Source organism: Saccostrea echinata, unplaced genomic scaffold (assembly GCF_033153115.1).
Source record: "Saccostrea echinata isolate AGI-Se365-2 ecotype Australia unplaced genomic scaffold, CSIRO_AGI_Sech_v1 ptg000054l, whole genome shotgun sequence".
NCBI classification, from domain to species: domain Eukaryota; kingdom Metazoa; phylum Mollusca; class Bivalvia; order Ostreida; family Ostreidae; genus Saccostrea; species Saccostrea echinata.
In genome coordinates, this window is record NW_026889803.1 from 48,453,258 (window position 1) to 48,467,500 (window position 14,243).

At 33.6% G+C, this 14,243-nt stretch overlaps 1 protein-coding gene across 1 annotated transcript in view; it reads left to right on the forward strand.

The window, feature by feature from the left end:
• The window catches only part of LOC133172095 (RAB11-binding protein RELCH homolog), an 86,779-nt gene that overhangs the window by 45,704 nt on the left and 26,832 nt on the right, over nucleotides 1-14,243 (forward strand). The window lies entirely within an intron of this gene.

The window sequence follows — 14,243 nt, forward strand, 5'->3', positions numbered from 1 at the left end:
ACATTGCTTGAAAATCAGTGCATGAGGACTTAATTTATGCACAATAATTTATAATTATACTTGAGATTTTTAACATTTTTAGCTCACCTCAACGAAGTTGGGTTAGCTTTTGTAATATCCTTGACGTCGGCATCCCAGGTTAAAGTTTTTGGAGCAGATTTCTTTTCAAGTACTTCTATGCCCTATATTAATCAGAGGTGCATGTGGATGCTTCTAGTTTGTTTCATTGTACCAGTCAAGGTTTCAGATGCTGCAATTTTAGCTAAAGAATGACCAGGTTAATGTTTTTGGAGTAGGTTAAAGTTTTTGGAGCAGATCTCATTTCCAAGTAACTATAAGTCCTATGTTGACCAAACTTGCAAGGATGATACATCTAAGGATGAACATTACTGGACTTGCTTCGGATGCTGGATCTGACCTACATTTTCTGGATTAGTGTCCAGGTTAAAGTTTTTGGAGCAGATCTCATTTCTGAGTAACTATAAGCCCTATATTGACCAAACTTGCATGGATGATACATCTAAGGATTCACACTACTTGACTTGCTTCGAATGCTGGATCTGACCTACATTATTCCGCATGAGTGATCAGGTTAAAGTTTTTTTGGGGCAGGTCCATTGCCAAGAAGCTATAAGGCCTATCTGAACCAAACTTGCATGGGTGATGCATCAAGGGACGAACACTTTCAAACTTGCTTCAGATGCTGGATATGACCTACATTTTCTGGATGAGTGACTTGTTTGAAGTTTTTAGATAAGTCCATTCCCAAGTAACTGCAAGCCCTATCAGACCTAGGGATGCACACTACTAGATTATTACTAGATTATTAGTTGGGGGGGGGGGGGGGGGGGGACTTCGCCTTACTTAAAGACAACATCTCTGATTAACTATGTTTAATTCTGCTTTTTTAGCAGACTTGAATTTCAAAGTCACAATATTTTGCAGAATTCTGACCAATTTTTAATTAAATTTAATTGACTGATAATAAGTGAAAACATTTTTTTTCATGAATCCTTCCAGCTTGAGTAGCTTGATAGTACATCTGCTGACACTTTTTTATGTATATGTTTGCTGTATGAGTGTGCTAAAAATTTTTACATTCTGTCAATGATTTATGAGGGTTTTTCTTGCTAGTAATGAAAATGTGTATGCTCTAAATTCATTATGATACTTATGGGTAACATTTGTCAGAGTACTTTATATGACTACTGGTACATGTACTTTATTTTTTCTCAAAAACATTTAATTTTTTTTACAGGTGGTAGGAGGCATATTGATGGAGCAATGCTTTCAAATTGTTTAGGTTTACAATTTACAGTAATATGTGATACTCCTAGTATATTGTGGAAATAATTGAAATTTTCATTTAGCCTTCAAATATTAAAGGTCACTGACTTTTAGGGAAATTTGAAAAAATCATTGTTGTTTAATATCATTCCCAAAATAATGACACAATTGACTCTAGAATATTATATATATTGTTTGATTACGTCAGTAAATGCTTTGGATTGTTATTGCCCATGTCCAGTGATTCAGGCTTTGAGGTGGACTGGGGACTAAAGTATCTGGAATTGACATATCATTCAGAAGTCAAAAACATGCAATCTATGAAAACAAAAGCCTAAACATAATGATAATCAACATGGAATTATCCACAAATAACCACAGATGCTGGTGACATGACAATCTAATTCTCAAGAATAAAGTTGTCATTTTCAAAATGCATCCCTGATGGAGTGTTTTGTTATATTTGTGTGGGATAATTATGGCCAGGATTTTATATCTTCTTGGAAGTCGATTTGATTTCTCAAATGATGACGCAAATTAGCCATGGTTATCAATTGCAATCTGAAATGACTGCAGCAGAGATTGCTGTCATTATGGCGATTGAATTGCTATCTTCAATCCTTTTTTTCCCTGTCTGACTTGTTTTCATTTGAATCCAGTGTTCATCGCTTCCTATACTTCAAAGTAGAATTGTTTGTGTGGTGTATAGAAATTAATGTTAAAAGATTTCATTTGTATCAAATTGTTGAAAGCTAGATATATTTCTTGAATATTTTTTTTTCTGTATCATCTTTCAAAAAAGAACCTAGCTGATGACATTTTAATTATTAGCTGTTTTAGCTTCAAAACAAGGAGAATTAATTTTTAGTTTTAAATTCTTTCATATAAAGAACATTTTGCTAATGAAAAGTAAATCTGACTTCTTTCAATTTACAATGCGAAATTTTAATATTGTAAAAAAAAAAAAAAAAAATTACCACAAGGCATTCTCTTAGTAAGAAGCTGTGCAAGAAGAGATTTGAAGCTTGTTATGGGAACCATTACATTTAATCAGAGTATTCCAACACTAACAGAACCATATTTCTCCTTGTAACTGTCAATTGTCATAGCTCTGACTGTAAGAGAATGGGCCAACATAATTTTACTGCTTTAATTCCTCTAGAGGGCTAGGACGTGCTTGGTGTCAAAGTTCAATCTTGGTTCTCCAGCAAAGAAGACGATTAGATATGGAAAAGCTGTGGATAGCCCACCAAGGGAAAAATAGATCAGAAAAGAAATGTAGGCAGACTTGTTTGGTCATTTCATATACAGAGTCATTATTGAAGTCTCCGAGAGCTGATTATTATAAATTTATTGTGTGCCTTGGTGATATGGAGTAGTGTTCAATTTATTCCTCTCAAGAGAAAAACGAATTTTATGGCAGGCTTTGGTTATTGCTTAGGTAATGAATAAACTGGATTATGTATTAAATTGTCTGTTGTAGCTAATACCATAGTTCAGTGATTAAAATGTTTGAAATATTATGTTCTTAAAAAAAATGGCTGTCATTAAATATTACTGGTATGATTTTCTACTAGCTGATGCAGAATAAATTATTTTAATGAATGGGAGTCTTTACAGGGATGGATATAAATTTTCAATGAACTCAAACTTTGATTTGTCCAAATGTAAAACATAAGATTGCCCGAAATTTAAAAAAGAAGAACGTAAACTCAATTTACTATTGAAAATGTAAAAAATGAAAAAAAAAATCCAAAATAACAAACCTTATTATTAAATGAACAACCTTTACATTTATCTGGAAAAGCAAATGAATGCGAAAAACCCATAGTCACATATTCTTGGTGGAAATCAATTAAGAGTTCAGTTTATGATTTAATTTATAAACAAGTGAAAGATAAATAAAAATGTTTCTATTAGAAATATTTATTTGCCTGATCAGACAAGTATGTTGATAGTTTCATTTGCCTGAACTAAAAATTTACCTGTCCTGGGCAATTGGACAACGTTGAATGAACTTTATTCCGAACTTTATCATCATGTTGATCAGATAGGGTACCTCTTTAATAAAGAAGTAGTAACTATTTGAGTGGCTAGGAAAATGATGAATTTGTTCTTTATTGGCATCATTGTTGTCATCTTTGTGTGCCCACTTGGATGATTATGTGTTAATTCAGCACATCAACAATTGATTGATTGTTTTTAAAGAGCACCATATTGGTATGCGATTTTTAATTTTCATCAGTTGAACTGTGTTTAACAATAATGTAAAGTGCTTAATATCTTGTAGTTCTTTGCCTTGCAAATCATTACTGACTTTTCCACATGTAATTCTCTGGTCATGCTATTCATCAATCTATTTGTGCCAAACAAAATTTTGCAGTCTTACTGCTTAATATGAAATGACAAGGCAAATAAAAATGGAAGATGTGTTCTAAGAGTATGTGCCTCTGAATTCCCTAATAGGTATTGGTTATTACTCAGGAAAAAGTTTTCTCTGTTAGTGGCTTTTATTTCATTTTTTTGTTTGTTTGTTTGTTTGTTTGTTTTTTTTTTTTTTGTTTGTTTTTTTTTTTGTTTTTTTTTTTGTTCTCCTGGTTGAAAATTTGTTCTTATGACTGGTGTCCATTAATTACTGTCTGTCTATATCAATTTTTCATTACATCGTGCATTTTTTTCTCTGATTTGAAGGTTTAAAGGTTGTTATTGAATTCTTTAAAAAGCTTAGCGATCAACCCCAAACTTTCAGAATCTTAGATCCACTCCTCAGATTTCTATGAAAATTTAAGGTATCAGATCCATAATAGCCTCAGATTCAATGAATCTGAATGCATAACAGATATATATTGGCTGAATACTCAGTATATGTAGACATAATCTTCATGTTTTAGTATCAATATGTAAGAGTGGAATGTGTCCTAATTTTTTACCTTGTCCTGTCCTTGAAGAGTTATCCCCCTTTGCTTTTAATCAATAAAAATCAATTCTAAAATAATCTATCTGGTAAAAAATTAGTTTTCAATCGTTTTTTAATTCCCAACAATTAAATACATCTTTCCACCAAAGCATTTTTTGATATTCTTAGTATTTAAATTTTTATTTTAAAAAATTTGCTTGTCCCCATAGACCTCAATGCATTCTTCATTAATTAATTACTACTTAGGTAATTATATTTTTTGAAAATTTCTCCTGGTAAATCCTTTTCTACTCTAAAATGCTTTGAATTAATATCCGAGTATTTAATACAGGATGGATATTTAAGGTTAGAAAATTTTGTCCTTTTATGGATCGGATACCTTAACAATTCTGTTAAAATTTCATCTTTGGTAATACAAGTATTTATATGAGAAATGACATATTTTTTGCATTAATGTTCCTCATACAAACAAAATAGAGAAAGCTTTACTTTATTGAATGAGCATTAAAGATAGCAAAAATATTGTATGGAAAGTTTTTGCATAGAAACTTTTAATTAGTGGGTGTTCATTGAGATGACCAAAACTTTATGCCCATTCATCAAAGGTGTCGGAACTGATGGTGAGAATTAAATGTCAAGGTTATGGAATCGCATCAGGACCCATCCTATGTTGTATTTGGTGACAAGCATACTGCATTAATGGACCAGGTCAAAGAATATAGAACATTCCAAAGGGAACTGAAATAAGACGCTGAGTATACCATATTTGTCCTACTTAGCACCCTTGTCCCTATAATCATCCCCTGCAACTTTTTTCAATCCATTAAGAATAAGGACCCTCTCAAATATGTCTCACCTTATAATAGAAATAAAGATTTTAATTTTTCCATCAATCTTGGTGCTGCATTAAATTTCGATCATTATACATGAAATCTCAAGTTTCATCAACATTGGTATCTTTGGAATAATACTTTTTAGTAACAATGCATTTCAGTGTCCCTCCATGTTTTGAAAAAAGAAAGCCACAACTTATCTTATGAGGCATATGTTCATTACAATCCTTTAAAACTGCATATTTCTGTACAAAATTGTTGACTTCTGTTTCTGATTCTAAAATTTCACCCTCAGAAGGATTCCAGATATCTCTCTAAACAATGCAAGAAATGTATTTATACTTGGACATTGTGCTTTGAAAGTGAAAACAAAAGTTCAACAAGCCATTCGTGGTAATGGTACCAAGAACAAATCTGATCCAAATTATTCTCGGCAAAGACACCTCATGTACAAAATAAATGTCAACAATTTCATTCATGGTTCATTCATTAAGATATAAAAATTCAGTTGACATCATTCATACAGGTAATTGTATGAGGTGAGAAAACCAGAATCTGATTCACTATGATCAGTAAGTATTTGAGTCAGGATAATTTCTATATATACATGTGTATTGACAGTGGGCAAAATAAGTTCTCATTAAAGAGAAAAATTACATTCATACAATTTTCATTTAAACAAAAAGTTAACTTTGCAAAGGAACATGGCAACCACAAAATGTCAGTGTTTGCTATTGACTGAAAGAGAGAGTTGAGAAAAATAGAAGACAGTTTAAGAGAAAGTGCAAAAAACATGGGACTGAGCAGGGGGAAAAAATTTGGAGATGGAAGAAAAGTAAATTTCCCTCATAATGAGCACAGGCTTTTAATTGAATTGGTGATGACAAGAAGAATTGTTAGCATTTAAGTAAGGCCTGGGCATATGAAGGCATTATAACTTCAAATGTCTTGACACTGAATTTTACAAGGCAGCTTCTGGGTTTGGACACTCTTTTTCCAGGAATAAAACATAACCAGTCAAAGAAATACAATACAGATCTGATATAATCAAAAGGTCTTTTCTGAAGACTAGAATATCATATAACCTGGACAGCACTTAGGATGATATACTTTTCCAGTCAGATAGTGACAGTGAGGATCCCTTTGACTCCACATGTCTTGTAAAACAACTGAAGTTTTAAAATATACAGACCTAGTAAGTGCCTCTCTTTTTCTAATTTTCAAAAAGCCCAGAGTGTTTAATAGGACAAATACGGTAATGCACTTAGCTGCATTTGTTACACGTAATTGAGTAATCTCAATTGACACTGTAAAAATAAGATGAAACCAAATAACCTTCAGTGATTGGTTTTAAGAATTGATACAGACAAGGCCATGGTTTAAGTACTAATCTATTTACTGCTCATTGTCACTGAATAGCTAAGCATCTAATTCAACAACTGTCTACTACTTGGTCTCCAAGATTAATGCCTAGGATGTAAGATGTTTGTTACAAGATAATTATGGTGACAAAATTTGTTTGCTGCAACAAACCACTGTGAATAGAGTGACAAATATAAATCTTTCTGATTTCCATGGTAATCTTTAGTTCTTTCACAGCTAAGGAAATGTCAAACAATAGATCAATTATTTTAGAAAGCTTCGAAAGATGCTCACCAAGATACTTGATTTTAGACTCAAAATATAAAATTTTGCTCTGCCCCTAGCATTGCTTCAGTCCCCTGCGAGAGTATCAAGAATAATTCTTGAACTTTTAAGAAAAGTTCATGAATTATATTCTTGAATCTGCTCATGAAATATTCATGAAGATCCCATGAAGTTAAAATTGGACACTCATGATTTCATGAATTTTATTCATGAAAACCATTAGTTAAAGAATATTCATGAATAGTGGGTTGTTCATGAACTACTTTCTACTCTTGAAAATTCATGAACTTGCTTATAGAATTCATGAAATCATAGTGTCCAATTTTATGATCTTTCATGAACATTTCAGGAACCTTTTAAGAATATTATTCTTGAATTACATAATTTGACAGAAGGCCAAATTGGCAAAATTACTGTGAGTACCCCTCAAAATACATGTACATAAACATTCTATTCAAAATTTGATAATATATAAATAATGACTACAATATTCTAAACTAAATGCTATGTATTAATTCACTGAATTTATAAACGTATACAGCTTTTAACCAACACACTCTTAAACAATTACATGTACAGCCTGGATCAGTTTCAGAATCTTAAACAACGCTTGTGTTCTTCTTTTGGCACTTTCAAGTAAGTCAGATGCTAGATAGAACGTTCTATCGTTAAAATGATATTGTCCTACGGACCCGGTTTAACGATAGAATTTGTTCCGTGTATTGGCAATGTTGTTTCTGTTATGATGACAGTTGTCTTTTAGCATAAAGGGCAAATCATTGTTGAAGTTAAAAACTGTATCATAGAAACACGATAATATTTCAATTTTAGGGTTATTTCTCTTAGTAAAATAGGACTTCCCTTCTTAAAGGTTACACTGTGTAGAAATGATTGAGCTGTATATTCTTTGATTATTTACATTTCAGTTTTAAACTAATTTATTATACCTCTATTAAGAATACTCAAATTTGATTGGCTAGTTAGAAGGCTTTTAAATTCAATAATGACTCCAAAAAGTACCGTTTACAGTAGGGATGTCAATTTTATTCGGACAGCTTAGTCGGATAGTTGGAGGCTTTAGTCGAACGATAGTCGAATATTCGTTGAAATTTCAATTAATTTCCATGTCATTTTCTTTATTTATCTTTTATAGACTAGTTGTACAATGTTTAACCTAAGCTATCATCATTATACAACGAATTTCTGAATCGTTAACATTTACGTAGTACAATAAATACTGTACATCTACATTTATCCAATGCACTTGATTTCAAAATTGATATAATATTTACTGCATATTTTATCTAAATGTAGGATATCAGACGCTTGCATTTGTCCTTTCTTTTCATAACGATAGTACATGTACCCGTTCATTGAAGCCATTTTTACGTGTCGTGTCGTGTCAGTGACCTTTGACTTATAAACAGTTAAAGCGTGCCTCTTATAAAAACAGAGAGCTTGCGATAAATTTTAATTATGAGATTTTGCACAAATAATCAATACAATCTTAAAAAGACTGCATGATATTAATATCAGAAAGAAACACCATTTAATTACGCTCATAACTGTCCCCCAATTTACATGTATTTACAATTTAATTATTCTTTATGAATATATAGTTGCATTATCTCAGATCTTATGGAATTGCAGGTTGAAACTTTATAATTTGAATCTACAAAACCAAACAATTTTTGAACTTCCTCTCCATTCACAACAATAAGTGGTAGACAATCCTTGATAACAGAAGAGTTTCACTTGAAGACTGTTTTTACTACATGCATGTTGACGGATTCGGCATATGATACATCATATTTGATGTTCCACTGCAGAATACAAGTTCAGTTTCACATAACCTTGATCACGTACTTTTAACTGTTTTTCCATCCTGACATCTTTTAAAGTATTCCAAAACTGTAGATTTTGGAGGCATATTTGCCGAACATAAATTGACATACAAATAATTTCCTTTGAACAGTTAAACCATACCCCGAGTTTTACTTGCGAGAACATTGATCTGTATATAAATGAAATGGGCGGATCCAAGTTTATTACCTTGAATTTAAAATTACTTTCAGGTAACACATTTTTAATGAATAACCGACTAAAGAAATTTTAGTCGATAGTCGGTATGATCGAACGATAGTCGAGTACTCGAATATTCGTTGACATCCCTAGTTTACAGCAATAATGACCTAGGAATCATTGCACGTGGGGTATAATGGCCCGGTCATTACATGTATAAATAATGACCGCTAAAAATGACCTGTTAATCTAAATTCCATTCAAATTCAAAAATTATGCATACAGTAATGATTGTTCATTACAAAAAATGCTGTTATAAAAATATGTATAGTCTTTTTATGATACAGAATATGATTGGCTTTAGATGCATCATAAAATTTATCGTTTTCATCGGAACTTTCGTTACAATATCAAATTCAACGAATGCAGACTTGGCTCTTTTGTACAGTAGAAGTCTGTACAGGATTGTCATTGTACTCGGGAATGGTATTTATGAATTTATAAAAATGCATGTTACTGACAATCACAGAGTGTTTTAATAAATCGGCGGTGCAAAAAATTACAAGACTTGCAGGCAAAAATTAAACAACTTCACTAGCGAATCCCGATCCCGATGGAACACTGATAATAGCAGTTCGTAGGTCTAATAAACAATTGATTATTAGCTCTTCTGAGCCAAAGGCTCAAAGAGCTAATGCTATGGCCATTTGTGCGGTGTGCGGTGTGCGTAAACTTTTTAGAATATGGGCCATAACTCAAGAACCCCTTGGCCAATTATTGTCAAATTTGTCACAGGGTATCCTTGGCCCAAGGGCTCCCTTTTATACTAAAACTGGGGTTGTGACCCTTTAACAAGGGGAGATAATTAGGAAAATAGAAACAAAAGTACTGGTTGCTAAAAAATCTTCTTCTCAAGAACCACTGGGCAGATTATCACCAAACTTACACAAAAGGATGAGGATATGTTGTAGATTAAAATTTGCACGGGGATTTACCCTGGGGCAAAGGGCGTGGTCTCAAGGTCACTTCAAAGTTGACCAAAAATTACATTTTATTAAAATGTTGATATTTTGCTTACTATAAGGACTAGGACCATCAAATCTTGTCAGTTAGTGCATCTAAGGACCTCATATCATGTTGACTCAAAAGTAGGTCACGGTGACCTACTTTTTAAATTTTGCAGCCATTCTTTTTCAAAATGATTAAGAGGCATATTTTGAACAATTTAAGGCCTATGATCATCAAACTTTGTCAGTTGATGCATCTTGGGTCCTCAAAGTATGTCAACTAAAAAGTAGGTCACCTTGACCTACTTTTTGAATTTTATGGCTAATCTTTTTTAAAACAATTAAGGTCATTAATTCGAGTACGGGGAGGCTTAGAATCATTAAATCTTGTAAGATGATGCATCTTGGGGCCATAAAACATATTTATTAAAAAGTAGGTCACAGTGACCTACTTTTTGAACTTTGCAGGCATTCGATTTCAAAGCGTTTTAGAGGCATAATTTGGACATTTTAAGTCCTATGATCATAAAACTTTGTAAGTTGATGCATCTTGGGTCCTCAAAAAAGGTCAACTGAAAAGTAGGTCACCGTGACCTACTTTTCAATTTATATGACTATAATTAAATATTTCAGGTACTAATTGGCTTAGAATCATAAAACTTTGTCAGTTGATGCATCTTGGGTCTTCGGAGTAGGTCGACTAAAAAGTAGGTCACAGTGACCTACTTTTGAAAATTTATGGCGTTAATTAAATATTTCGGGTACTAATTGGCTTAGAATCATCAAACTTTGTCAGTTGATGCATCTTGGGTCCTCAAAGTACGTCAACTAAAAAGTAGGTCACCTTGACCTACTTTTTGAATTTAATGGCTAATCTTTTTTAAAACAATTAAGGTCATTAATTCGAATACAGGGAGGCTTAGAATCATTAAATCTTGTAAGATGATGCATCTTGGGGCCATAAAACATATTTATTAAAAAGTAGGTCACAGTGACCTACTTTTTGAACTTTGCAGGCATTCGATTTCAAAGCGTTTTAGAGGCATAATTTGGACATTTTAAGTCCTATGATCATAAAACTTTGTAAGTTGATGCATCTTGGGTCCTCAAAAAAGGTCAACTGAAAAGTAGGTCACCGTGACCTACTTTTCAATTTATATGACTATAATTAAATATTTCAGGTACTAATTGGCTTAGAATCATAAAACTTTGTCAGTTGATGCATCTTGGGTCTTCGGAGTAGGTCGACTAAAAAGTAGGTCACAGTGACCTACTTTTGAAAATTTATGGCGTTAATTAAATATTTCGGGTACTAATTGGCTTAGAATCATCAAACTTTGTCAGTTGATGCCTCTTGGGTCTTCAGAGTAGGTCGACTAAAAAGTAGGTCACAGTGACCTACTTTTGAAAATTTATGGCTTTAATTAAATATTTTGGGTACTAATTGGCTTAGAATCATCAAACTTTGTCAGTTGATGCATCTTGGGTCTTCAGAGTAGGTCGACTAAAAAGTAGGTCACCGTGACCTACTTTTGAAAATTTATGGCTTTAATTAAATATTTCGGGTACTAATTGGCTTAGAATCATCAAACTTTGTCAGTTGATGCCTCATGGGTTTTCGGAGTAGGTCGACTAAAAAGTAGGTCACCATGACATACTTTCGGAAAATTTATGGCTTAAGTAAAATATTTTGGGTACTAATTGGCTTAGAATCATAAAACTTTGTCAGTTTAAGCGTCATGGGTCCTCGGAGTACAACAACTGAAAAGTAGGTCATGGTGACCTACTTATGAAAATTTATGGCTTTAGTCAAATATTTCGGGTACTAATTGGCTTAGAATCTTTAAACTTTGTCAGTTGATGCCTCTTGGGTCTTCAGAGTAGGTCGACTAAAAAGTAGGTCACCGTGACCTACTTTTGAAAATTTATGGCTTTAATTAAATATTCCGGGTACTAATTGGCTTTGAATCATCAAACTTTGTCAGTTGATGCCTCATGGGTCTTCGGAGTAGGTCGACTAAAAAGTAGGTCACAGTGACCTACTTTTGAAAATTTATGGCTTTAATTAAATATTTTGGGTACTAATTGGCTTAGAATCATCAAACTTTGTCAGTTGATGCATCTTGGGTCTTCAGAGTAGGTCGACTAAAAAGTAGGTCACCGTGACCTACTTTTGAAAATTTATGGCTTTAATTAAATATTTCGGGTACTAATTGGCTTAGAATCATCAAACTTTGTCAGTTGATGCCTCATGGGTTTTCGGAGTAGGTCGACTAAAAAGTAGGTCACCATGACATACTTTCGGAAAATTTATGGCTTTAGTAAAATATTTTGGGTACTAATTGGCTTAGAATCATAAAACTTTGTCAGTTTAAGCGTCATGGGTCCTCGGAGTACAACAACTGAAAAGTAGGTCATGGTGACCTACTTATGAAAATTTATGGCTTTAGTCAAATATTTCGGGTACTAATTGGCTTAGAATCTTTAAACTTTGTCAGTTGATGCGTCTTGGGTCCTCGGAGTACAACAACTGAAAAGTAGGTCACCGTGACCTACTTTTGAAATTTATGGCTGTATTTAATATTTTCAGGAATTATTTGGCTTAGAGTCGTCAAAATTTGTCAGTTGATGCATCTTTGGTCCTCGGAGTAGGTTGACTGAAAAGTAGGTCACCGTGACCTACTTTTGAAAATTTATGGCTGTAATTAAATATTTTGGGTACTTATTGGCTAGAATCATCAAACTTTGTCAGTCGATGTATCTTTGGTCCTCGGAGTACAGCAACTGAAAAGTAGGTCACGGTGACCTACTTTTGAAAATTTATGGCTTTAATTAAATATTACAGTTACTAATTGGCTTAGAATCATCAAACTTTTGCATCTTGGGTCCTTGGAGTAAAACAATTGAAAAGTAGGTCACTTTGACCTACTTATAAAATTTTATGGTTATAATTTTAAAAAATATTTTAGGTATTAATTGGCTTAGAATCATCAAACTTAGTTGATGGGTCTTCAGAGAATGACAAGTGATAAGTAGGTCACCATGACCAACTCTCAGGTACTAATTGGCTTAGAATCATCTTGGGTTCTGAGAGTGTGAATTGGAATTTCAAGGGTTTATCTAAATATACAGGATACTTCGAGGCTTCAAATAGAAGTGATAGGTTGTACAGTTTATCAGAAGAGCGATTCAAGGCCCATGGGCCTCTTGTTTTAGTAATCAAGCCTACAAAAATTGTCTTAACTTACAATGTATATTGGTATAATAAAACAATTGATTACCCCTTATGAGTTCAACATGGTAAATAAGGACCCTCGACCTGGCCCACTCGCTGACCTGACCTGACCTAGGCTGCTACTAGGCCTCGGTCAGGTCAGGTCACCTCGTGGGCCAGGTCTCGGGTCCTTATATCACCATGTTGACCTCATAAGGGGTAATTAATTGTATGATGTTTGTTAGTATATATACAATCATATAATAAGCTGTCACAGGAAAGGAGCAAGTTTCTGGATGGGCTGGGAATCAAACCCGGGACCTCTGCATTATGAGTCAGGTGCTCTTAACACTGAGCTATCCAGGCCAAAACATGTATCTACGATCCATATAGCACAAACCATTATATGACTCCCTCCTTAAATTGTTTTTGCCTTTAAACTCGGGGGGGGGGGGGGGGGGGGGTTTGCCCCTGGCAGAATTTTCACCTCAAGTCCAGGGGTGGTCAATGCCGACAACAAATGTTAACAGGAAAGGAAAATATAATAGCTGGACCATGGGACCCCTGCATATTTGTCAGGTCCTTTAACCATGCACTGAGCTATCCACAGTCCATATACCCAAATCACTACACAGCCAATGATTGTGGCAAAAATGTTCTTGAGTTTTGTGCAAGCTATTTTTTTTAAATATGATATATACCATTAAAAGTCTTTGATTAGAACATGTGATGTCATATTAAAGTGTTGGTTGATGGGCAGAAGCGTACTAGATCATTGTTGTGGAGTTGTTTGGAGTATTTTAGGCCAGATGCCACCTTAACATAATATTAACCATACTTCTTCACAACTTGCACTAAAAGTTCCCATGGAAACATTAAATCTTGATTCATCAACAGCGCACTTTGACGATCACTAGATAAAGACTAGGACTAGCTGCCTTTAATTGTCTTGATCATCTGATGTTTTGAATTTATTCACTTGTTAAGCTGTGTGTTACTCTGTATAAAGCTGATAAAATTAAATGTACTCAAATTTCAAAGGGAATCTGCAAGTTCCTGCACTCTTAAAAGGTGCACTATATAGCCACTGTTATACTAATGCTCGTGTGGGCACAATTTAAAGTCTCGCTATTGATTAACAACAAAATGGGCCTTCTATGAAATGCCTTCAGCAGCTCTCTACAGTCTTTCTGGAATAGTAGTTGATCAATAAAGTCATCTGTCACATTCAATATATTCATTAACTCAAATGTGCACTCAAGTTTCTCAAAATAAAGCATCTTTGGGCAATGTGGAATAATGTGGGTAGATTTCAC